We start from the raw sequence: 26,907 nt of genomic DNA on the forward strand, positions 1-26,907 counted from the left end.
AGACTAAAAAAAAAAAGTAGCTACAGAATGCCACATGCAGAGCATCTAGTAACAGGATTTTGAGGAACCTTATTCAGATCAGTCTCCTAAACCGAAGGCTGTAAAGTAGGATAAATCAAAAAACAAATGCAAGTAGGCAACAGATTCTAATGGCACTTGAATGTCTTTAAGTATGGATCTCATTTCCAAAATTCTAATATTGCCCCTTGTAAATATTTAAACAAAGGTTTTCTTTTCAAAACACTGTCAACTACGGGGCCTCCTAAAATATGGCCATAGGCAGTACCTATATTTTAAACTTGCTCTTTCTTATAGCAACTGTGTGCATACATGAGCACATACTACCTATACATGAAGTAGTATTCTCAAATTTTTTATCTTGGTTTGATTTCTGTCCAGGAAAATCATAAACTAATTAAAATCTCACTCAAGCTTCCCAAGCTCCATGGTTGATCCAGCCTCCCTGCCACAAATTGTTTCATTGCAAAGCTCCATTTCTTCCATTTTATCTCAGCCCAGAATTATGGCTGCTACCAGCTGGAAATACTGTTGAACATGGAAGGCCTATATTATATCTTAGAAGTTGCAATGGGAGTAATGATATTTATTCATTTGAATAAAAGTAGTTACTCAGAGTAAATATGTATTCCTACCATTCACGCTCTAGTGAGTTTTTTAAGTTTTACGGCCAATATTATTAGCAATGGGACAAGCTGATATGTACCTCCTAATAAGATAGAGAATGGTACAGCATCACTTCTCTGATATTGTCAAAAACGTATAACTTAAACACAGTCATGAGGAAACATCATTTTTCCATAAAACCAAAACACAAAATCAGACATACATATTTCAGAAAATTCATATTTGCCTGGCTTTTGGGGCACAAGAAATTCAGTCATGTTTATCCCATGAACAGTATGTCAGCTTATTGCTAATCACAATATAATGTATACATTTATATATAAATAAATATAATACATAATACATTTATATATAATGTATACAGTTAATGTATACATTTGTATATAATCTATATCATACAATATATTAATTCTTTTCACTTTGATATATGATCACATATGGTTTTGGTATTTTAGGCTGCATAATGCACATAAAATATTCGTCTGAAAGGCTGAAGATTTTTCTCATGATCCCATGTAATGGAACCAGCAGAAATGTGTAGAGGGATTTATCCCTCTGACCACCTCAATCTCTCCGCATTATCATAATATTCTACTAATGTACCTTCCAATATAGATGCTCTGCAGAGATGTACCATGCTTACCTTCACCAAGAATCTCTGAATCTCTTTCACTAAAAAATAGCTTTAAAGCCATTTAAAAAAAATCTGAGCCATCTTCTTCATTTTAGTCCAAAGTTTCTATGTGAAAAGTTGCATGATATTTACAGGCCTGAAGAAGGTCTGCTTAGATGCTCACGCATACTTAACCATGCTCACTGTGTGGTACTCTACTGTCACATTTAATATTTGCACATTTAATAATACCACATGACACAGATATTTATAAATGTGTACATTAAAAACTTAGCAATCAATAGTGATGCACGGTTCATGTGAGAGACATGGAATGAGATGCTTGTGCTTTTAAAAGCCAGGATTCTGAATCTGAATTTTCTGAAATCTGCACCTTTGATTTTGTGCTTTGGTTTTCCGGCACAAATGCAAACAACAGCAGTAACAACAACCCTATAGCATGGATAACACAGGCATTAGAAAGACAACATAAAATTATGGTCCCCCCCCAATCCACGAAATAGAAATAATCTTCAGACACACAGAGAACGGAACATTGAACACAAAGGCAGAACTTCCCTGCAGAAATATGGGCCCATGGAAAATGATGCCAAGGAGTAGTGATAACAGAGTCCTGTGTGCTGATGACACTTCTCCACACTGTCTTCTAAGAGAAATAGTAGATTTTTATGAGAGCACAGTATACTCAAAATCCCTGCCATGCTTGATTTGTATACAAGATAGCAATCAATAATCCATAATAAAATCCATTCCTAGGCATGAGCCTATCCTTGTACAAAGAACTGTAACCAGTTAGGGATCCCTGGATGGCTCAGCGGTTTAGTGCCTGCCTTCAGCATGGTCCTGGAGTCCTGGGATCGAGTCCCACATCAGGCTCCCTGTGTGGAGCCTGCTTCTCCCTCTGCCTGTGTCTCTGCATCTCTCTCTGTGTCTCTCATGAATAAATAAATAAAACCTTTAAAAAAAAAACTGTAACCAGTTAGATGGAGTACTAAGGTAAATGGGCCTTCAGAATCAAACCTGAGTTGAAGCCACACAAAAGGCCAGAAACTGCTCAGTAGGCACAGAGTCTGCCTGGCAAGCATGGCTCCTTTAAGACAGATTCCTCTAGGCATTCACTTATTCTCAGATGTGACATTTAAGGCATAGAGCAAACTAAAACAACTTGGGGAAAAGAAAGAGAGAGAGGGAGAAAAAAAAAGAAAGAGAGAGAGAAAGAAAAAGGAAGAAAGAATGAAAGAAAGAAAAAGGAAAGAAAGAAAGAAAAAGAGAAAGAAAGGGGAAGAAAGGGAGAAAGCAAAAAGCAAGCTCACAGGAATTGACTGGAGATATAGTCAACTTACTTGGATTATCTGACTCAAAAAAAGATCATTTAGAAATGATTTACAAGGGACTCACTCAGAAATAGCAGCAACAGGCATATTTCAGACCATAAATCAGTGGAACATGAAAACTGAAGAAAAATCCATAAAGGTTAATGCACTTTGGAGTGCATTTGCCTCTTAATTCATAGGAGTAAGTCATCGGCACATCGGGAAGAGGCTCCCCCAACACTGTGTAATGGTTCATGCTGAGTGTAACTACTATCTGTGCCTTTTGTATATAAAGATTTTCTGGGTAAAAGTGCAAAATAAGCTCATCATTGCTGAGCCCAATCATGTCCTCAGCCCATACCCCTAGGAGACAATTTGCTGAACTAATGAAATAAAAAGGGATTTGGGTGCTCTTATTTGTAATGAGTAAAATTCATGCCTAGCACTAGAGGGAAAAAAAGAGGTAAAAATCATTAAGTAAAGGGAGAAAAGAATATTATCTACAAAATTTGAACTCTGCAAGCTTGTAAACAAATATAACTTAAAAAAAAATCTTACCACGAGTACACTGCAAGTGATTTGTGCCTGCATTTAAGTGTTCCCTCCAGACTGAAAAGCACTTTAGGTAAAATGAAGTAAGCTTCTTTAAAATGACAGCTGTTTAAATTTTTTAAGCATATAATTTGAAAATTGAAGCAATCCAAACTCTAACCCTTAATATCAAGCAATCTTCTTTTTTAATGAAAAAAAAAAAAAGCATATAAATAAATAAATAAAGGCCACTGATTTAAAACTCCAAGGCAAAATGATAACCCTGCTTTTCCAATAGGCCTGGAATTCTTTTTTTTTTTTAATCCCTTCCACTTATTTATAGTTAAGAAACCTCTCTCTCTCTCTCTCTCTCTCTCTCTCTCTCTCTCTCTCTTTTTACAAAAGATAAGGCTGTTTGAAAAATTTTCAAGAAAAATAGCAACTTATTACAAAATGTCTATCATGTCATCTGGGAGCTTACATGTAATGTTTAAACATTTTATATTTTAGGGGTTCCGCGTCAGTTTGGCCTTAGATATTCTAATGTAAGACACAGGGAGCTGGCCAATCTTCCATAAAGCAGCTCTATTAAGAATTGCTTACATCTGGGCAGTCCTGGTGGCTCAGCCCAGGGTGTGATCCTGAAGACCTGGGATCGAGTCCCACATCAGTTTCCCTGCATGGAGCCTGCTTCTCCCTCTGTGTCTCTGCCTCTCTCTCTCTCTCTCTCTGTGTCTCTCATGAATAAATAAATAAAATTTTTTAAAAAATTCAGCTCTTACCGTGTCCTGATTGAAGAGCTTTATATGGATTCTTTTATGTAATTCTCACAATAACTCGATGAGGGATGAGGTCTGCACTATTGCTGTCTGCATTTTATGTACAATGAAACCGAGCAAGTGAAAAAATATTAGTTGATAGTTACATTGTGCTTATAATATGCCCAAAATGTTTGAAGCAACCACCCCATGCTTTGCTTCACTTTTTCCTTAAAACACGCCAAAGAATACTTTTATAAATGCTATTTGGAAGAAGAAATGAAGGCTTAGAAAGATTAAGTACCTTCCCAAGGTACTAACAGCTACTAAGCAATGGAGCAAAGATTTGATCTTGGGAGGTTTGGCTAGACTTCACCACCACTCTAGACAGTGGACTCTTCTAACACTGCTGCCTCCCAAATGTTCACCCTTAGGGGAAGGACTCGGAAGGGGGCTGGTAGGGGGAGGACAATCAACATTAGTCCATGTGAAAAGCCCTAGAGTTTGCTGACACAGTGGAAGCTTGCATGGAATGAGAGAACTTTCACATTGCTAAATACAAATATCTGGATATACATACCGGAGACTGCATTATTTCTCTCGGGATACAGTAAGTTTTATTTCCAGCTCTGACTTCTTCCCCTAAGACCCTGATCTGTATTGGTAATCTGTTAGCTTTTTCAACTGGATGTCCTTTGACAATTCAAATTATCTCAAAAATGGAAGTCTTCATAGCTGCCCTCCCACTATTATTATTTCATTTCTCTCCCTCTAGATTCTCTATTTTTGTACCATCCTTGTTCCAGTTACCAGGGCTCAAACACAATCATTTTCACTACTTCCTCTCTTATCTTCAGCCTTGCTGCTCATGAAAGTAGCTTCCAGACTTAGAGGCATTCTCTTTATGCATCCTCTTAGTTCATGCATTTATTCATGGGTTCGTTTCTTCATTCATTTAAGCAAGTACTTGTGGAGTGCCTACCTTATGCCATGTACTGTTCCAGGTTCTGGAGCATCCATGGTGAGAGAATCATGCCCCAGGGACTATCACTGACAGCTATGATAGGAATGGCGCCACTTCAACTCGTTTCGTGCCAGTGCCTGGACGGACATTCCCGTTTCCATTTGTTAACATCCAGCACCATAATCCAGGCTTTTATTAAATCAAATGATGTAGGGGTGCCTGAGTGGCTCAGTGGTTAGGCATCTGCCTTTGGCTCAGGGTATGATCCTGGGGTCCTGGGGTTGAGTCCTGTATTGGGCTCCCTGTGAGGAGCCTGCTTCTATCTCTGCCTATGTCTCTGCCTCTCTCTGTGTATCTCTCATGAATAAATACATAAAATCTTAAAACAAAAATCAGATGATGTAGATGGATGGACAGAACTTAATGTAAGGTGATATCTTTTCCAGGCCTTCCTAAAACAATTTCCCAGTTGCTGTTTCTCCTAATTCTTATGTTACACCCATATAGTAGGGGTTTTTACCCTTATTTTACAAATGAGGAAAGTGAAGCTCAAAATGGTCAACTAATTCAGACCCCAAGGCATTACCAAGCAAAGAATTGGCATAACAAAGTTTGGACCAGGTCTCCTGAATTCTAAAGCCTGAGCTTAAAAAAAAAATTACTGGAATTGATTTTCTTAATCTTTTGTGAGAACAACAGTAGTATATGAGCATTGCAGATAATTATGGGGAAAAAAGAGAATAAGCAAAAACAAGAAAATAAAAAGTTCGTATTTCCACCATTCAAAAAAAAAAAAAACAAAACAAAACCATATAACAACTTTAGTCTCTTCCTCCTCCAATTTCTCTAATGTACAGTTGTTATATTAGTCTCACCAAGGCACAGATTAAGTAATTGCAGCTTCCTCAGGGCATCCTATGTGCTCTTGCCTCCAGGTCTTTGCACCTGCCAGCGCACCTGCTAGGATACTCCCCTCCAGACCCTTTCCCCAGCAGTCCCTGGTCCTTCAGTCACTAGCTTACATACAACTTCTTCCAGGAGGCCTTGTCCTGTGAGTCTAGGTGGACAAAATGCTCTTTGCACTTTGCGCCCATAATACTGTGGAGTCCACAAAATATTCCTGTTGACATGTCTGTATTCCCTGCTAGTTTCTAGACATCCTGAGGATAGGGAATGTGTCTTTTTTATTGTAGTCAGCATTTGGTACCCAGCAGGTATCAAGAGATAAGTCTAGTATATCTCACTGCTACTCACCAGCAAATTTGACTTTCTGTGTACTCCTTGCATTAAAAAAAAAAAAAAAAATCCCATGCCTTTTCTCATCATGTCTATATGGTCTACTTCTAGGGTATCCATTTTCCAAACTGTGGTATATATAAGCTAGAGTAGAGGCTTGAGAAGCTCCCATTTTCACTACAGCCTTCCTTCAAGGGCCAATTCAAAGCTTGCTCACTCATAAAGTTTTCCTGAATCTCTTTATTTATTATTTTTGTAAAGTAACCTCTACGCCCAGTGTGGGGCTTGAACTCACAATCCTGAGATTCAGAGTCACATGCTCTACCAACTGAACCAACCAGGTCCTCCCCTGCCTCTGATCTCTTTCAGCTACTTTACTAATTTGAAATAGTTTACTTCATTACATACTGCTAGTGCCTTTCTCCCTATTTATTTTCTCTCTCCTTTTAGAATTAAGCTCCTTCAGAGTACAAATGTACTTTAGGACATCTTTGAATCATACGTGAACCACTTAACACTGTCAAGTACTGTGGACACAGTTAATGTTTTAAGAAATGGTAATATTATGTTTCTATTACTACTTACTTGGGCTTGTCTTGAAAGGCTAGTGCTTTCCCCCTCCCCGCTAAGATTTTATTTTGAGAGAGAGAGAGAGAGAGAGCACGCGAGAGCGCGAGCAAGTAGGGGGAGGGGCAGAGGGCAAGGAAGAGAGACATTCTCTTTTTTTTTTAAAATAAATTAATTTTTTATTGGCAATTCAATTGAACATACAGAAAAACATACAGAAAAACACCCAGTGCTCATCCCGTCAAGTGCCCCCCTCAGGGCCCGTCACCCATTCACCCCCACCTTCCACCCTCCTCCCCTTCCATCACCCCTAGTTCGTTTCCCAGAGTTAGGAGTCTTTATGTTCTGTCTCCCTTCCTGATATTTCCCACACATTTCTTCTCCCTTCCCTTATATTCCCTTTCACTATTGTTTATATTCCCCAAATGAATGAGAACATACACTGTCCTTCTCCGATTGACTTACTTCACTCAGCATAATACCCTCCAGTTCCATCCACGTCGAAGCAAATGGTGGGTATTTGTTATTTCTAATGGCTGAGTAATATTCCATTGTATACATAAACCACATCTTCATTCTCAAGCAAGACTCTATGCTGAGCCTGGAATCCAAAGCAGGGCTGGATTCGACGACTCTGACATCAAGACCTTAGCTGAAATCAAGAGTCGGATCCTTAACCAACTGAGCCACCCAGGTGTCCCTAAAGGCCAGTGCTTCTTAAAAGGATTACAGTGCATAGATTATTATAAGGTTATGTGTTGGGGAATAAATATGGCTGGCCAAAAAAAGGTGAAAAAAAAAAAACAAAAGAATAGAGACAAAGTGAAAGAAAAAAAAAAGATCGTGAAGATAAATGATGTACACATTATGTTAAACTGTCATTTTTAAAGGCATTTTAAGGCAAACCATTGGCAAATCAACACCTGCTCACATTCCTGGTAACATGGAATTTAGTGTATCTGGCCTAATTTAGTGCATACTGCTTGGACATAAATGACCGAAGTCAGAGACTGAAATTTCATGTGTCAAAAACACAAAATGTGAGCCTGCTGGGATACAATTACACTCTAAGTTTGCTAGGAGAGACAGGCTGGCCACTTGGTTCTCTCCTTCACTGTTTCTGAAAAGGATGATTTCATTACATTTAATAAATGAATGCTCTGGAAAACTCAGTTTGAATTATCTCTAATGAACCTATTTGGCAGCTAAGCTTGTTCCTGAACTTAGCTTATGATGATTTCTTATCCCACTCTTGCGTTTATTATCACTTGATTAACTGCCACCCTGAAAGCAAAGTGCTCTAAGAAAATGTACCTGGAAAATAGAGAATGATCTCGTAGTCAACGATTTGGATATCTATGAGTTATAGACACCTCTTGTTCCCTAAGCTTTTCTACTTTTATCTGCTTTGTTCATGTATTTGATTATTTCAAATATGGTCTTCTCATTGGTTCCTTTCTCTGCATCCACACTTTCCCAGACCGGCATCTATAATGATCTTGCAACAGTATGTAAATTATTATCCATAATGGCTCAAAGTCTTCCTCAAATTTACCTCCTACAAAGCTCTTTCCTATTCGGAAGACGTCTTCTGCTTTCTGGAGTCTCCTCTTGGCCATCTATTGTCCTATCACACTCATGAGGGGGTTTCAACATCACACAATGGGTTGTTAACACTGATTGCTTTTAAGCCATCTCAGCTGCCATTCTATTATGGTCCTACTTTCCTTTCTAGGGCCTCAGACACATGTCCTTCTTTATAGTTAATTTCATAAATAGGTCCACTTACAAGATAGGATTTAAAGACTATAATTCCTACCACTCTGTTTCATTCAAGTTTTTAAATCCTCTGCAAGGCTAAATCAGCATTAAAAATTCTGCTAACACGGCAGCCTGGGTGGCTCAGTGGTTTAGCGCCGCCTTCAGCCCAGGGCCTGATCCTGGAGACACAGGATCACGTCCCACGTCAGGTTCCCTGCATGGAGTCTGCTACTCCCTCTGCCTGTGTCTCTGCCTCTCTCTCTCCCTGTGTCTCTCATGAATAAATAAATAAAATCTTCAAAAAAAAATTCTGCTAACAAATCCGAGCAGCAGAAAAGTATATAGATAATTACATTTGTACATGGAATAATACAGAAAAAAAATAGTCTCCGGTCTAGCTGATTACCTGTAGGGAAATATCTATCAATCACACAGGCATTAAAATGATGAATACACAACAATTCCAAAGAAAAACTAGACCTTATTGAAGAATTTTGATTACAACATAACTGATATTCCTCTGGATTCTGTTGACGACAAATACCTAAAACACATAGAAGACCAAACAACTGTCCACCAGTCAGTGTCTGCAATCCAGTTACTCTGCTCAGTGAGTTTACACTCTTGCTGTCTGTTGCTACTAATTATAGCTGAATACGCACAAGATAGCAAAAGCCTATGGAAGTACTTCAAACATAAAAAAAGAAAAATCCAATGCAATCCTGGTTTCACCCGAGAAGTGTTTCCTATTTTCAAAACAATGGGTAAAAAAAAGGTAAGGAATATATGCTTCATCACAGCACACATCGGAAGTACATCTTAAGGGAAAAACATTATTTCAAAAAACTATTTGGTCTCGTAAAACCTACGAAAAAATGTCTAGCTCATCAGACTGATGGCTAGTTTTTTCTGACAGTTTATTTTCAATATGGTAGTATACATAAAATTGTCCATTTTTATGAGGTCAACAATGAAAGGTTATGGCCACAGGCATGAGAGCCACAGGCACAAGAGTTAGTTTTGTATTTAGCAACTATATATTCAGGTTGTTACTATGTACCTTCATACTTATTAATAATATCTTTAAATGTTTTTATATCATTTTCCCCATATGCATATTTTGTTTGATCACACCTCTTGCACAGGAGGTATTTGTTGATAAAATCCTTAAAAAAGTGTGTGTGTGTGTGGGGGTGACACTTGGGTGGCTCAGCGGTTGAGCATTTGCCTTTGGCTCAGGTTGTGATCCCGGGGTCCCAGGATTGAGTCCAACATTGGGGTCCCCCTGAGGAGCCTGCTTCTCCCTCTGCCTATGTCTCTGCCTCTTTCTGTGTCTCTCATGAATAAATAAATAAAATCTAAAAGAAAGAAAAGAAAAGAATGAAAGAAAGAAAGAAAGAAAGAAAGAAAGAAAGAAAGAAAGAAAGAAAAAGTTCAGAAGAAAGCAAAATAAATGGTCACAGATACAACGATCACAGAAAATTTCCCAATGTGCTCATTTCCAAAGATGGAAAGGCCTATTTTTCATAACTAAGTTTTAGATATTTTGGTTAAAAAACATCGGGAAAGTCCAATGCATACGACCGTGTTGAAAAAATGAGGAGGCAAAAATGCATGCATGAAAAGGAGTGACATGACATCCCCTCCTTACTGGTGCATCTGCTTCTACAAGAAGGATCACAGGGTGTGTTACGACAGGACACCAATGTCATACACAGGTCTAGGTAGCTGGGAGGGATCTGGAATTTTCTAAGACTCAAGCAGAACATTGGGCCAAGCACAAAATCCACATCTTTTGTCTCTAGTTCGACATTCTATTCTTCAATGACAAAAGTGAAAGAATAATTAGACTATGTGGGTTTCCCTTTAACCTGGTTGGCCATTTCTTCTAACAGCACAATTACCCTACTAATGAGATTACACTCGGTTTAACTAGAGGATTATTTCACAGCAAAACCCTGCTGACTCCTGTTCCCAGAGGCCCCATTTTCCTATAGATGCGCCCATCTAAATTTGTTTTTCTTCATGAAAGCCAGACGTAAAAGCTAGGCCTGCACAGTTGTGAAAACACAAGGGCTTTTGTTTATATTGAAAAAAAGCCTCATTTAGTTCATCTGAATCTCTCTAATACCCAGTGAAATATTTATTAATGAGTATCAGCACTGCAAACCAGAAAGTCTTATTTGCATTAATTTAAACCATAAATAGTTGAAAGTAGATTTCATTCCTGAAGTCATGGATTCAGGAAAAAAAAAAAAACCCTGAATTGTGGGTTGAATTAAAGGAGACCATTAGCAAAGTAAAATGTATGAGACATTGAGGGTGGCAGATATTTTTCCCATCCTTGGGCTACATGGATCATTTCTCAATATATAATTTATTACCCTGCTTCTAGTCACTTCAGTGGAGGTGACAGATGGGGCAGTGATTTTTTTTTTTCTAATTTCTGTCTGTTAGGGTTGTAGGGAATATATCTGTGCTAATCATCAGGTTGGATCAAAAATTAGTTGAGTACATCTGGGTATCCATTCATTCACTCACCCAACAAACCTTTAGTGTGCTAACTGTACATCAGGCACCACTAGATGATAAGACTAAAAAAATGGACAAAACATACTGCTTGGTCTTAAAGGGTACTTGGGCTAAAGTAATGCTGGATCCAAACCACAATCCACACTCTCTTAGTTAGTGGTCATGAAATAACATTAGAAAATTGCAATCAGCATCGAGAGACAGGGAGGTAGACAGGGACCGAATAGGATAGAACTATCAGATGTATTGCATATATTAGTGGCAAAGATTGATTTGTGTAATTGTTATATGTATGTATATATGTGTGTGTATATATATGTGTGTGTGTATATATATATATATGTATGTATGTATATATATGTCCGTGTGTATGTATGTATCTATTTGATTTTTAAAAAATATATACATGCAGAATGTGCTGGATCATGGTATCAAATATAATTTTTACTGAGAAAAGAGTATACAAGTGATGGATCCTAAAAGAAAAGAATTAAACTCTACACAGGCTGACAGCACTAATGGTATAGACTGTTTGGTAATTTGTTTACAAACTGTATCCGGCGACATGACTTCAATTCTTTGAGGGTAGGATACTGGTCAGCTGTGTCAGTGTCTCCCCGCCACCCCATTCCTAGCATGGTACACTGGTGGAAGTGCAATGTAAGTCTCCTTGCATAAAGTGGGAAATTGAGGCAGCTTTGAAATTGGTCATAATGTAAACCAGCTACCTGAGGGCTATGTTTCACTGAGCACATGTGAGAAAAATATATATCCACTTCCTGCTGGCCAGTGTTTATGGTCATTTTATACTTTCATCTTCTTTATCCATGACAATTCGAGCTAACTTCACTTGTGCAGGCTCTAAGCAACGCAAATTCCAAGTCTCTACCTTTAGGAAGTATGGAGAAATTACAATGAATATTGCTGCTAAGACAAATCGTGCCTCTTATTGGCTGGGTATACGCTGGTGTAGGGGGAGGGAAGTAGGCCTACTGATTATTCATAAAGAACGAATATAACACACTCAAGCAACAAGAGAACATCAGCATGAGGAGGCGCTAGTAAATAATGCCTAGCTCACAGCTAACAAGAAGAAAATCACTGCCAAATACAGTCCATGCTTCTCATCTCAGTGCTCCCTTTGGAAACAAGCACAGGAGTAAACAGCATGGTTAAGAAAGTGATAATGCATGAAAAGTCACCCTGGCCCCACATGCCAAGTCTTCCTCCTCTTCCCTCACTGTGTGACGGTATCTGGTGCATATCTGCCACGCAGGTCGTGGCTCTTGGCCAATTGTCAGGCAGCAATTCTTGTTTTCATCTGAAGAAAGATGGGCTTGATCAACTTTGACCACCAGGCCAAGCCATGCTATTTCCCAAGGTAATTTATGTAAGTTTCACTACTGGAAAGGAACAAAAGCCTATGATGCTCTTAGAATTTGTGTATCTTGCTCTCTGACTACTCATGCTTGCCACTTCATAGTGCTGTTATCAGAGAACAGAAGACACCTGCCTGTTAGGTCTACTCTGGGAAAGTTTAATCAGATGTCAATATTGTTCAGTTATTTGGGTCACCTTAAATCTGGAAAGCAAGGATCAGAGGATGTTGGTGAAATGTTTTCATGAACAAACTTGTTTTGAATATTGTTCCAGGTCTGTCAGAACTTTGGAAACAAAAGATAGAAACCTGTACCATCAGCGGATTGAAAAATTCAGGGCAGGAATATTGTTTCATACTATGATTACTACTTAATACTGTCTTCTGAGGAAAATAAAAGGGATGTTATTAAAACAGATCAACACAACTTTTATTCTTGGAGTGGTGACTTTTTTGTTCATGGCATCAAAAAGACAATCAAAGGGATTCTTTCAGGTCTTGTGAGGCAGCAGGAAGAGTCCCTTCCTCTTGGGTCAATTCCCTAGGAGGGGCTGTCATGAAAATGCAGAAGGAATGGTAATCACTGGAAACTGGGTCATGGAAGGATATATTTATGTTCAAATGTCCAAGTTATGTATCTAAATTCGATTTTAAGAGAACCCCAAAGGGACAAAAACAAAATAACAATGATCATAGTGTGGCAAATTTGTCTTCAGAATGAGTCCCTTTCATATCCATTACTTAATGCCCACCACCATCTTCCCAGTGCTGCACTGGGACTGTTACCTGGGGAGGTAACGTGTTTGTATATTTAGAGAGGGCGGAAAGAATATAGAATGCATGGATGGATGATAAAGCACATTGCAAAAAGCTATAGCTAGCCAATTTGCCAATCGATTTCTTGATACTTAATCCGTTCCTTTGGATGTGCATTATTCCCTTTAAATTACTTTAATGAGATCAAGAGAGGTGAAATGTCAATAATCATCTCCAAACAATCCCATCTCTATGACTGGTCTAAACCCTCTTCTAGATTAATCTGTCTCTGGACTGGTCTTTTCCATTCCCACCTGTCATTTCACCACCAGATTCATCTACACCAAACATCTCTTCTGCAGTGATAATTCCATTTCTCAAAAACCTACAATGGCTTCTAATTTCATCACATGAATCTAAAATTCCCTTTCCCATGATTTGGCCCCATTACTTTTCCATACCTCTGAAGGATGCTCATTTGGCTTCTTGTATCATAAGAATGCAAAATTATTCCTGCCCTGGACCATTCCGTTCGTTTTTTCCACTTTTTCAGAACATACCTCATTTCGGCAAAGTTTCAGAATGCCCATATTTTATATATGTATATATGAAATCAGTGATTCATGGGCTGAGAGAGAGAGGGCAACATAAATACAGCAAGGCATCCAGCCTGCCATTCTACTTGACGAGAATGTGTCCCACGGTAAGCAGGCCAGGGAGAGAGATGCAGATCCAAGTCCCTCCATCAGACTCACCTCCTGGCTACCCTTTGTGGTGTCAGCATCTGGTCACTCTGAGTGGGACTATGTAACCTGGTACTTTAAAATAACCTGGTATTTAGTGCAATATAATGCCTATTATTCACAGGGCAAATACTTCTTTTAAAATATACGTAGGGAGGAAACCTTGAGGGAAAATGTAGCTGCACTGTATTCACCACAATGAGAGAAGGTGGCTCACTTCCCACTTGCTAAGTGATTTTCACAGGTAGTCCCAATGATACTCAGTTTTCACCGTAGGTACAGGAGTAGGTTCTAACACCCATACATGATCAGAGCTCTATAATACAGCCTACTGAAATTCCACCTGTCTTTGAAAAGCTTGGCTTCCGGCCTCTTGTCCCTAGCCCACTTTAGCCTCCCTACCTTTCCTAGCTTTCATAGTCCATGGAACACAATTATGTGTTTCTACTTTCTCTTTCACTGTCCTCTGTTATTTCTCATGGTATCATCTCTTGCCAACCAAATTTTCATTTCTCTGAGTACAGAGCCTGTGCCTTTTTTTTTTTTAAGATTTTATTTACTTATTCATGAGAGACACAGAGAGATAGAGAGAGGAGACAGAGAGAGAGAGGGGCAGAGACACAGGCAGAGGGAAAAGCAGGACCCATGCAGGGAGCCCAATGTGGAACTTGATCCCAGGTCTCCAGGATCAGGCCCTGGGCTGAAGGCGGCGCTAAACCACCAAGCCACCTGGGCTGCCGGAACCTGTGCTTTTATTATGGTTTTTCTATTTCCCATGGTTCCTAGCACAATGGGCCACTCAAATTTTAAGAGCTCCTTGACGTGATCTTCTGGACAATGTGGCATATGGAAGAGGAGACACGGTCTCTCTCAGGTTAGAAAGTCCTGGGTTGGAATCTCCGGGATCTCAGATACTGAACTATAGGATTTTGCTGACCCCCAGGCCTGTAATCTCCAAAACAGGGCTAATACTTCCCTTCGAGGGTTACTATAAGGTTGGCAGTGATGTTGTTCCTACACTAATGCCTTCTATTCATCTCATGTCTATAAGCCAAGTGCAGGAATATGGCACTTATACTCACAAATACTCATTATGTGGTAGTGATACTCCTAACAAGCAATTCATTTGTTCACTTATTTGCAAATGTGCCAGCCAAATAAATGACAGAGTGTCTGTATCATAATTGTTCTGTCACAGCCAAGTCTCTTTCAGTAGGAAATCCATTGGAAATTTTCACACCCCACTTTACAACAATGGAGGTCTGCAGAGCTCATCTGGAGCTTACTAGCAATATCTTAGGTCTGCGTATCATTTGGAATTTCCAACAGCCATTCAAACGCATTGTTGGACTTTCCCAACTGGCAAATATGAAATGCTGGGGACCATTCTCAGGCAAAGGAACCTGGTGATGCTGACAGAAATACGTCAATTGTGCGCTGGGTCTCTGGGTGTGCCAGTGCCCCGGCCTGGGCTGCTCTTGCTCCAGTCATGCGACTCATCCTATCCCTTCCACCAGGTCTCTGCACACATGTATGCGATCCCATCCATCTTCCGAAGACGTTTGAGGAGGCCCTGACAATGAAAATAGCTCTCCAATCATTATCTCCTTTCATTGCTTCTTCCTCTTTGTAGAACTTATAACCTAGCGCCATATTTACTAGCTTGTTTTCCACATTTAAGCCCATGAGGGCCAGGCCATAAGCTGGCTCACAGCTGTACACCTAGAACCCACAAAAGTGCCTAACATGTGGCAGGGGCCCTAGAGATACTTGGTGAATAAACGTGAACTTGGTGGATCCCTGTCAGCTTCCCTCTGTGGACTCCAAGGATTGGAAACTCCAGGAGGTTACAATCTTCACTGAACCAATTAGTAATAAATGGAAGTAATGTCTGTCTTTACAACTTTCCCCCCATCACCTTCATCCCAGGTCACATTTAACCCATCCAATGTACCCCCTGACTTCCAGGGATGCCAAGCCGTGACACTGGAATTAGTGAAAGGAAAAAAAAAAGTGCTTATGCAACACAGCCTCAGACCTTGTCCCATTCCTTTGATGCCTCATTAAGACTATCATTTAATGATCACACCTGAAAAATAAGAAACAGGTATGAGTCTAATGATATTACTTGGGTAGAATAGCTTAAATTATTTTTTGAATTACCACCAGTAGCACATTCTTGCCTGTTCAAATCCTGCAGCTCTCAATCTGGCCCCCTGTAAAAAGTAACATATGCTCACAATAAATCTTTAAAATGGCTCTATTAATAGAGTGGCTGCAGTGACAGTTTTATAAATGGGCCCCATCTTTATGCAAACTGTGTTTTATTAGATTGCATTATAATGATTTGTAATAAGAATACAGAGATGGATTCCGAGAGAAGGAACTCCAAACGTTCCTAAGCCGGTCAGGGGTTTCAGAGCCCATGAATTCTGTGTGGCAGACTGTGCATTCCGGGAACAACAGACATCATCAGATTAGTTTTTGCTACAGTTGTACGCTTCTCCGCCTGCTTTTTCCAATCAGATAATAACAGTCTAATAACTGGCTTTGTGTCTGTCAATCCAATTACTTCCTATTTGGGATGTGCTGACACTCCATTAAATCGGCAGACAGATGGCAGAGTCTTTCATTACCCTCCGACTGAATAATTAGCTTCCTGGGCACATAACTAAAGAAGGAGCCCATCTATAAAGTCAGGTGTCTTCCAAATAGAACCAAAGACACAGATCACTAAAAATAATCTTGTTAGCCTAATGTTATGTCAATGCCATGCTTGTAATAGGCAAAGCCATCTAGTTCTCCTTCCGTCAACTCAGAAGCCTTTCCGGGCAGTCTTATTCAGGAGGAGTGGCCCTCGGGCTTCATTTGCACAGGTCCTCTCCCCCATAAATCTGATTGGTAGCTGCTCCAGGAAAAACACAATTGGGGATCCCTGGGTGGCGCAGCGGTTTGGCGCCTGCCTTTGGCCCAGGGCGCGATCCTGGAGACCCGGGATCGAATCCCACATCAGGCTCCCGGTGCATGGAGCCTGCTTCTCCCTCTGCCTGTGTCTCTGCCTATCTCTCTCTCTGTGACTATCATAAAAAAAAAAAAAAAAAACAAAAAAAAAAAACAATCTGGGAACCAAAACATGTCTCCTTGGGGAAGTGAAACTGTTCTTTCATCTGACCTGACCTCACTGAGAAATTAAAGGCACACAACACTCACAAAAATAAACTGCCTGTAGAGAAGGTTACATAGCATTTAACCAGAAACTTTTAAGACTAGAGGACTAGATGCCTACAATAAATTAAAACACAATCATAAGAATCTTAATGAAGTTATCTTACAACTGTACAATTAAGGAAAGAGAATTTAAGAGAAGGCACTATCGTGTCTTCCGTATTTCCTGCTCTATTTACCATGATGATGTGCCTTTAACAGGTGTTCCATTGACTCTCTGTGCATCAATTTGGAAATGCCTTTACAGAAGTTTTTAATATCATGATGCCAATTGTTAAAGGGAGAAACTGTGATATAGTTGGTGAAATCTGTGCCCCCAAATGTAATGAGAGTTTACTTCTAAGAAACCACATGGGTGACAAGAGATCCTTTTCTACTTCTCTGCCCCACTTTAGCAGCTTTGTCATAAATGTCTCAACTGTAGTAGGAGATTTAGCATTTCATGCTTTCAATGGGCTAGAATCTCAGATGAAAAGGTTAATTAATATGGAGACAGCATGGAGCCACGAAATGAATATGGCCTGAGAAGGCAAAGACCTAGATTCCAACCTGGCTGCCCGTGGGCCTCAGTTTACTCACTAGATGGGCTTCACAGATCGTTTGGTTACAGCCCTCACATTTCATGATTTACTATGGGGTGCTGGCTTGAAAAAACAAAACGAAACAAAACAAATGGGGCCCATTAACCATTGTTCTCTCTTTTCTTTTTTTTTCTTAATTTTTATTTATTTATGATAGTCACACAGAAAGAGAGAGAGAGAGAGAGAGAGAGAGAGAGGCAGAGACACAGGCAGAGGGAGAAGCAGGCTCCATGCACCAGGAGCCCGACATGGGATTCGATCCTGGGTCTCTAGGATCGCGCCCTGGGCCAAAGGCAGGCGCTAAACCGCTGCGCCACCCAGGGATCCCTGTTCTCTCTTTTCTAAGTGTCTTTGTTCCTTACTTATTGAGGGTACAAGTTATAATTCAACCCTAGTTATATGTGAACTTGGTTAAAACTTGATTCTTTTGACTGTACAGTCTCTTGATTCAACAATTAAAGCACTTGCAGGGAGTAGTTGCTTTGAAAACCAGAGTGATTAACTGGGAGATGCTCAGTCAATGGAGCCAGAGAATGCTGCTCCAGATGAAGAACAAGTGATCAGTGGCAGTGGTCTGGGGCACATTCAGGCTTATTACCCACCGCCTGGACAGCTTCCAAGGAAACTGATATAATAATGAAGGGAACTCTTGGGCCAAAAGAATGGAAACTTGAATGACTCTCAGGTGCTATGAGAAGAGATGGGGTAGCCCAGTAACTGAAGTTCAAAATCGGAAAAACTTGATTTAATTTTGAGATTTTACAATCACTAAAAATTAAGGAAGAATTCCAAAGCAGAAGAGGTAGGCTCTATTACCAGGCTTGCTAAGGAGACCAGGCAGTAGCTGTACCATTAGCACAGATGACAAGGTGCTAGGCTGCCAGTGGCTTTTTGACTTAAAATGGGAGGAAGACACACAGTCCATGACTTGTCTGGATGGCAAAGATGAAAATACTGCTCTAATTACTGACGTCATCTGAACGTGCATGATGTTGGATTTCTACAGACTCATTATTCCAACAAAGAGCCCACACATTAGAGGCCCTCAAGAATAAGTCAAAGTCAATTATAGACACTGGAAAACAGAAAGAAAAAAAAAAAAACACTCAGTAGCCAAGGGTGGGCCAGATAAGGAGAAGAAACTGGTTTCCCATGCTTAAGGACCTCAAATCTAATTTCTCAACCAGTCTCCTGCTAGATCAGGAGAGCCAAGAGAGGCAACTATGTATAAAATGCAAAGGGGAGATTTTCACAGTGGTTAGGAGGGCTGAGCTGTACAAATCCTTTTGCAGTTGGGTGTTTGCAACTCCCCGTTCAAGAGTTACCCAAGGTACCTGAGAAATCCGGGGATGATCACTCGAGTACTACTGCCTCTGTTAGAGTCTCTTTAAATCACTAGAATTAAAATAATCAATGAAGATGGTGAAAGGGGGGAGCAGGCTTCCCCCACAAGCTCCTCTTTAAGGATTTCCAAGCCCCACTTTCATGAAACACCTTCATTTGTCAATTGAACGTGTTGTGGTTGCTTTCCTAGTTATTGAAGTATTTTCACAGGTCAAGAAGATTAAGGGTGGGATAAGTTGGGGGGGGGGGGGAGAATGCCTTCAAAAAGGGAAATGAATGTTCACCTTCTCCTTTCTTACACTGGCGCTGCTGATGCTCCAAAGTCAACAAGAACACACAAAATCCATTCACACCACCTGAAGTTGAGTTCCTTATGGTACCTCCTCTTGAAGAACTAAATATGCATACTATTTGTAGACACTTTTTTTCAGGACATCAAAATCGTCTCAGTTTTTACAGTTCCATTTCCATTTCAGAATAAAAATGCATATTCTACAATAGCTCCATTTACGGCTTCATCATAGCACAGTAATTTAGAATTTTGTTCCTGTGAACAATTTTCTTCTACAGCATTTTTTTTATCATTTTCCATATTTTTAAAAAATGAAAATGCCTTAGTTGTAAATAATCACTTTCAATGGACAATGTGTAAAGTATCTTTTGGGGGGGTTTTAAACAACGAAATATTATGGGCTGTTTAATTCTGATCTGAGTGGAAGCAAATGTGAAAGTGCTCAAGAGAACATCCCAAACCATAAGAGAAACAAAAGGAACGGCAACGCAGTCCCTAAACCAGTGTCCTCATCCTGGGCTCCATGAATCACCCAATTCTATGCGTACACCTCCATGGGTCTGCGCATCCCAGGATTTCTCACGGTCCCCGGGTGTCATCGGATCCTCAAAGGTAGTGATACAGCCTCCACCCCCGCAAAATACCCTAAACCACACAAATTTCCCTAAATAACATCTGCACGTGAAAAAACAACGTTCACTTCAGTTTCTGTACGTCATACATAATAAAAGTAAGGAGGCAACTATAGAGGCTAAGTTTTATGTGGAGCCACAGATGTTTGATTTTTAAAGCTCAGATAACATCTTTATTTCACAAAGATTAAAAATATACAGAAACATGATCTGTTTTAGATAATAAAGTTTGTAGTGGGAACACCGAACCAATAGCTCTAGATCCTAATCCATATCCTGCCACTGCCCTGTTGCTCAGGCTGGAGCAAGCTAATTAACTTCTCTGGCCCCTAGTTCAGAACTGTTGAAAGCAGTTTACACATCTAGAACTTACTTTACTAATTTGCTCTCACTGAGATTTTGTTTTGAAATATTTTTACTAACTCGACTACATTTCTTAAAGAATCAATTTCTCCTTTTAAAAATCAGTTCAAGTTTATGTAACTGTCAAGAGAACATCTAGTCATTTCTTCTTCCTATTTGTCCAACTAGCAAACCAATAAATATTAAGTCCTTAGCCATTTGTGAGGCTATATACAGGGAACCAAAAAGCATGACTGAATTAGGCAGACCCAGCCTGACAGTGGGTTCCATATCTTGACCTGATAGAACTCCAGCCAGAATACAAATAAACCTATTTGTAATTTTGTGACCAGATCATATGTGCATCCATACTCTCCAGTCTATCAAAAACGAATTGTGAAGCTTATCACCAACTTCACAAATTCTAGGAAGTGGGAATCCTGGACTATCAGCTGCTAAATGAGATCAGCTGTCAGATTTCTTCTAGTTCGAAAACATTAGGATCTCACCTCTACAAGTGGAGAAGACGGATCCACAATTCAATACAAGTCCCTGATACCCAGCCCTAATAAAAATACTTCAATGATTACAACACTCCCACAACTCCCCAATCTACATAAATGTCTTCTTTCACTAAAACCTAATTATGTCTATAACTAAAGTAGATATTTATACTGATAATTCAATTTCTGTAATGTACCTCTTCCTCCATGCTTCAGAGAGTTGAGTTTAAATGCCTTTTTTGATTACTAATTATTTTCTAAGTGAGTTTAATGCTTGTGAAAGCTATTGGGACCATACGCCTGAGGATGAATGTTCTGACAAGCAGGTTCCACAAAGCCCTCAGTGGTGTACGACGTGAACCTCTACCCGCAAATCTCACTCTAGAAAGGCTTGTTCTGTGAAGCTGAAGAATGTTTCAGTTGTGAGATCTTCCCTTCTGTTACTGGCAAGTTGTAAATGTTAAAGAAAAGGATAACCTAGCTGCAGTAATAGCAGATGCATTATATGAAGAACGTGCCTAACCATTTATTTCAGGTGGAATGTGTGTTGCCACTTGTGAAATAAAAATTATGTGGAATAGGGCTAATATGTGAACTTGTGATGAAAGCAAATAGCTTCCGTGTATTTTCTACCAGTCATGTTTAAGTTCTTTTGCTTTGGTGCAATTTGAAGTTTTGTAGTTATCACCCCCATAGTTCCAGGAAATTGAGTCATGGTTTTGAATCATTTGCCTCAGCCCACTCAGTGCTTAGCAACATGTAAGTGCCCCCAGTGGGGTGGGCAAAGACTCATTAGCAGCTTAAAGCTTTAGGACTATTAAGCGCTCGCAGGTAAAGACATCTCTCAGATTTTTCCAGTGAAAATCAATTCATCAAATTCCTTTCCTTGTCTACATTCTATTGCATGCTCTGCTGCTCCTAAAAAAGCTGGTCTCTCTTCCAGCTGGGGTGATTGCAGTTCACTCAGCAACCACTGATTCATTGTCCATACTGCGGACTGTAAAGTAGGCTGACTGTCATTTCCACTGGGAAGATCAGGTTGTGTTGGTTATGTGCTCATTATTTACCAGGCTGGAGGCAGCTTCTGACTCCCTTAGGAGTTGCCTAACATCAGTGGCGTCAGGTTCGTTACATGAGAATCATATATTTCTTCTAATTATGTGGTCAAGGGGCTGGCGATCTTGCTCTCCAGGAAAAAAATGGCAAGTCCTTGGACATTTTACACTAGGTGATCAATACAATGGCTACACCTAAGAGGAAGAGTTAGGAACTAAATCAGTATAATATCGCTGGGATGGTTGAAACACACAACGAACACACAGAGTCATTCATTATGTTAAACAACAGTGTGTTCTTAGAGAATGAAATGTAAAGGACAAAGTCTTTTTCTGTCATCCCTCACCATCGACAACATAGTAACATTTTGCCTTTGAAATAAAGAAGACTTAGACTGATTAGCAAACCTGCAATTGTTATAATGGTACCACAGTCTTGTAAGCAGCCCAAATAACTAAGGTATGGAGTTTCACAATTTGACCAAAGCTATATATCTAGGTCAGCACTAGGCCTAGAAACTACGACTTACAAATTCCATTTTGATCTTATTTCCAGTACACTTCATTGTTTTGTTTTATCATCAAATGGTAATTTTATATCGTTAGTGTAGTAGACTATAAAATTACATTAGAAAGCTTCCTGGAAGTTACCAATTGAATAAGTTAAGTGCGGCCAAAGGAAATAAGTGCCAGTGAGTGTGTGGTGGGGGGGAAGGTGGTGGTGAAGAGGCACAGAACTGAATAAAGGGGCAGCAAAATACAAGGTAGCACAAAATGGAGAGTTCCTGTATAGCCTTGAGTCAGAGGAAAATTCTTAAGTTTTCCAGAACTTTTCGGATACAGAATTTCCTTCCTTCCTTCTTTCCTTCCTTCCTTCCTTCCTTCCTTCCTTCCTTCCTTCCTTCCTTCCTTCCTTCCTTCCTTCCTTCTTATATTCTAGCTTCATTAAGATATGATTCACATACAATTCACCCATTGAAAGTGATTTTTAATGCAGTCACTGAGTTGTGTAGCCATCACCATGATCCACTTTAGGACATTTTCATCACCCCTCAAAAGAAACTTTATACCCATTAGCAGTGACTCCATTTCCCCCACAACTCCATCCCACCTTTGGCCCTAGGGCACCAATAATCTACTTGCTACTTCTACACATTTGTCAGTTCTGATCTTTTTCATATGGATGGAATCATACAATAGGTGGCCTTCGTGACTGGCTTCTTTCACTCAGTGTAACATGTTCAGGGTTCATCATGTTATGGCATGTACGTGTGCTTTATCCCCTTTTATGGAAGAGTAACAAGTCACTGCATGGATTTACCACATTTTATTTATCCATTCATCAGCTGGCAGACGACCTTTCCTTTTGAAATGCTAAAATCCCTCAAGTCTCTTCCTTAATTTACAATCCACTGCTATTACTACTTTTATTTTTCATCCACAATCACTGATAGTGTTTTTTTTCCTCTGAGGAAACCAACATCATCCAAATATGAATGGAAAACCAGCTTAAAGATAACTGAAAGGTCATGGATTAGTAGGAATGATAATCACATTAATGTAAACCGTTAGTGAATACTAAAAGAAAGCAGCGTGGATCTTAGGAACCAGGTGATGTGTTAGGAAGACACAGGGATGTAGTTACAACAGCATCACCACAGTGTAGTGACTCAGCAGAGATGGTGGCTTTCCTTTTGCCTTCCTTGTGACTTCTCACTACTTCACTAGAATAAGGCAATGCCACTGCCAGAGTTAACCACCTGCCAGTTCCATGTCTTACACATCTCTGAACCTCCCCAAAAGCCTAGAATAGCAGGTGGCTGAACTACAGTTAACAAATACTTATTAAATAATCATATATTCCAGCTTCAGGGTTCCCTGTCCTTGCACTGGGATCTCACAGCAGACTTTGTAAGGGACCAGCAATTTGAGGTCATTGCTGAGTATGAATATATTTAATTTTTGGAATTGTACTTAAAATTAGTGAATTGGTTAATACGGAATAAACATCTGAACACAACTGCTAATCAGTTTACAGGAATTTGTTGAGGATCCACTGTGTGGAAGGCCCTGCTCTAGACACTGGTGACCTAACAGACAAAGCTGCTTAAAATGTGGCTTATGTTCTAGTTAGGGGCGACGGACATGAAACAGACATGTATCCAGCAGTGACAGATGCTATGAAGCAAAATAAGGGAGACTGGGAAATGGAAGTGCAGCATGGTTGGTCTTCAGAAGGAAAAGGAAAAGCCAGGAAAAAGCCTCTGGAGAAGGTGACATTTGACCAAAGACCAGAATAAAGTCAAGAGTGATACGGATTTTTGGAGCAACAGTGTTCCAACATGGGGGAACAGCAACTGTGAAGTTTCTGAGGAAGAATAAAATTTTAGCATTCAGAAAACATCCATGAAGCCAGTGTGGGTGAAGCAGGAGGGTGGGGAGAGACAACACCCGATAAATCACTGGGGGGCGGGGTGGGGAGCAGGTCATGAAAATTTTATATACCATGGTAAAGAATCTGAATTTACCCTGATTGTCATGATCTACTCTGTGTTTTAATGGGATCACTTGGACTGCCATGTGGACAACAGAGTAAATGACTAAAGCAGTAAGAGCTTCAGAGAATAGGCTACAGCAACAGTGCCAAAGAGAGATTATGGTGGCCTGGGCCAGGGCGGGAGCAGTGTGGATGGTGCCAAGTAGTTAGATTCTCTATACAAGTCTGAAGGAGGCACACACAAGATTTGTCAAAGACCTATCATGTGCACGGTATAAAAGAAAGAGGTGGCAAGCATGACATGGAGAGTTTTGGTCTGAGCAAACAGATGCATTGACTGAGATGAACAAGACAACAGGAAGAACAGGTTTTAAAAGAAATCAAGAGTTTTCTTTTGGACAAATTTAGAGGAAGACGTGAATTAGACAGCTAAATGGAGAGATCAACTGAGCAGTTGAATAGATGAGTCTAGAGCTGAGAGGAGAGATTGGCAGTACAGATAAAAATTTTGAAAATATTAGTGCACAGTTGGTACTTCAAAGTCATAAGATCAGGAAGTGCATCTCCTAGAAAAGAAGAGGGGTCTAAAGATTGAATCCAAAAAATAAAAAATAAAAAAAATAAAGATTGAATCCTAAATCTCTTAATTTAGAAATAGAAAAGACAAGGAGATGCCAGCAAAGGAGAAGCCACAGCAGCAGGGTGAATCAACCAAGAACTTAGTAATTCTAGTGTTCTGAATATATATGAACTTTATTCCCTTTCCTCTTGGCAATTCCCTAGAATATGTCGCGTAATGGTTAAGAAGATGAGCGTTAGGAAGGAGTATCTAGGTTATGTTCCTACTACCTGCCTGAAACAAGGTGTTAACCTCCATGAGCCTGTCGCTTTATCTATAAAACAATACCACTTTCATGTGGAGAGATTAAATGACACAACCCATAGAAAGTGCTGCTCAATGTGGTATATGACAGAAAATGCTCAATAAATGTTACTTATCATCATGGTTATTCAGGAATCCTTCCTCTTTTCTGTCTAAAGTACTTTCTGTCTATACTGGATCATTTAGGATTTATTTACAACCCTGAAGTATAATAGTAACTACGTCCGTATTTGTATCTTATGTTATCAACTCGAGTGGAATTTCTTCTCTGTCTGCCTGATGTGTAGAAGGGGAAATTTAAATTTAACTTAATAGGTTGCATACTGTATGTTCCCTGAAGATGCAGAAGCCCAAGTGTTCTGAGAGCCAGGACAATGACTTTATCACTGCTGGAGCTCAGGCAGCCTTCTGTTGGATCTTTGGGAGGCAGGGAAAGGAAGTGGCAAACTACTGAATAAAGGTCAGCAAAATATAAAATAACACAGAGTGTAGACCTTCTATGTGGTCTTAAGCCTTTTCTAGACCTAGGGTTCCAAACTTCTCAGGTACTAAATACACTTTGAAAACTTTCGCTGCATTTCTAGAATGTGTGCTCATCTAGAAAGCTTTCTGATATCTTTTTGATGAACTAAAAGGAAGCCCCTGGGACCTTACCAACATGGACACTTTTTGGATGGCCTACCCAGTCTCCTCAGAAAGAATCCATAAAGAAAGAAGGTTTTTTGGCTGCATGGCCCTGTCTTTGCACTACTTGGCCAAACTGGGAGCCCTGGTCATGTAATAGGAGCATTACAGAATATTCACAGATTCTTCCTGCTGACGTTCCCAGAGCTGCCCTGGTTTCGTTCCTTCCAAAGGTCTGGATTCTTGAGACACTCTATTATCTTTCCAAATTTTCCTTTTGTGTGTATGTGTGTACTGGTTTCTTTTACTTACAAAAAACCCCAAACAAACCAACCAAAAAAAAAAAAAAACTTCTTCACTGATTTATCTAGCATATTGGACAGAATCTGAGCTTTGAAGCAGACTTTTTTTTTTTTTTTTTAAGTGTTTCTAAAATAAAACCAAGAACACAGAACACAGGCCTGTTTTTTTCCTCTGTCTCTTCCTCGGCCTCTTGGTTTGGTGCCTGGAGAAACTGGCATTCTCAGGTGCTGGGGATGGGAGGAGCCAGCTAGTTTTAAGAAAGTAAATACACGCTTAGGGAAGAAGGAAGGAAATAAATGGGGTAGCTTTTGCTCAAGTCACCTGGGTTCCTCCCTCTGCTACCATTCTACCCTACTATTACTCAGTAAACAAGAGACCAAAGTCCTCAACCATGATACAATGTCCTAAACCAGATACATAGGCGAAGGAATAAAATCTAGTGGGAAAATATCATTTCTGTAGAAGGGCCGAAGAAAACAGTTTATGAAAAAGCTAAGACTTGATCAAGTGCTGGCATTGTTTTTTGTATCTCACAACAGATCACCAGAAAAAAAGTATGAGCTGGTTTTAAGTCACAACACTCTGACACCCAGTTCGTAAATATTTTCCACACCCACAACCAATTCTCTGAAACTCTCATCACCAACGAGATGTCTGATGACTCCATTCAGTTCTGATACTAACTACCTGGAGGGTTAGCGTGAGACACTACAAGTCAAAGACTGCGGCCCACAAGACTGCCTCCACTTCAAACACCAATCATGAGCCCTGGGCCTCTCTGACATCTGACTGACTAGCTATAAATCAG

The 26,907-nt window shown here is 39.9% G+C and overlaps 1 protein-coding gene and 1 non-coding gene across 5 annotated transcripts in view; both read right to left on the reverse strand.

The window, feature by feature from the left end:
* EXOC4 (exocyst complex component 4) overlaps positions 1–26,907 on the reverse strand; it is a 754,775-nt gene that overhangs the window by 234,199 nt on the left and 493,669 nt on the right. The gene's annotated exons all lie outside the window — the stretch shown is intronic.
* TRNAQ-CUG (transfer RNA glutamine (anticodon CUG)) lies at positions 6,352–6,424 on the reverse strand. The gene has a single exon. It is a non-coding gene; the product is annotated as a tRNA-Gln (tRNA).

The sequence above is a fragment of the Vulpes vulpes genome, chromosome 7, assembly GCF_048418805.1.
Source record: "Vulpes vulpes isolate BD-2025 chromosome 7, VulVul3, whole genome shotgun sequence".
NCBI classification, from domain to species: Eukaryota; Metazoa; Chordata; class Mammalia; order Carnivora; family Canidae; genus Vulpes; species Vulpes vulpes.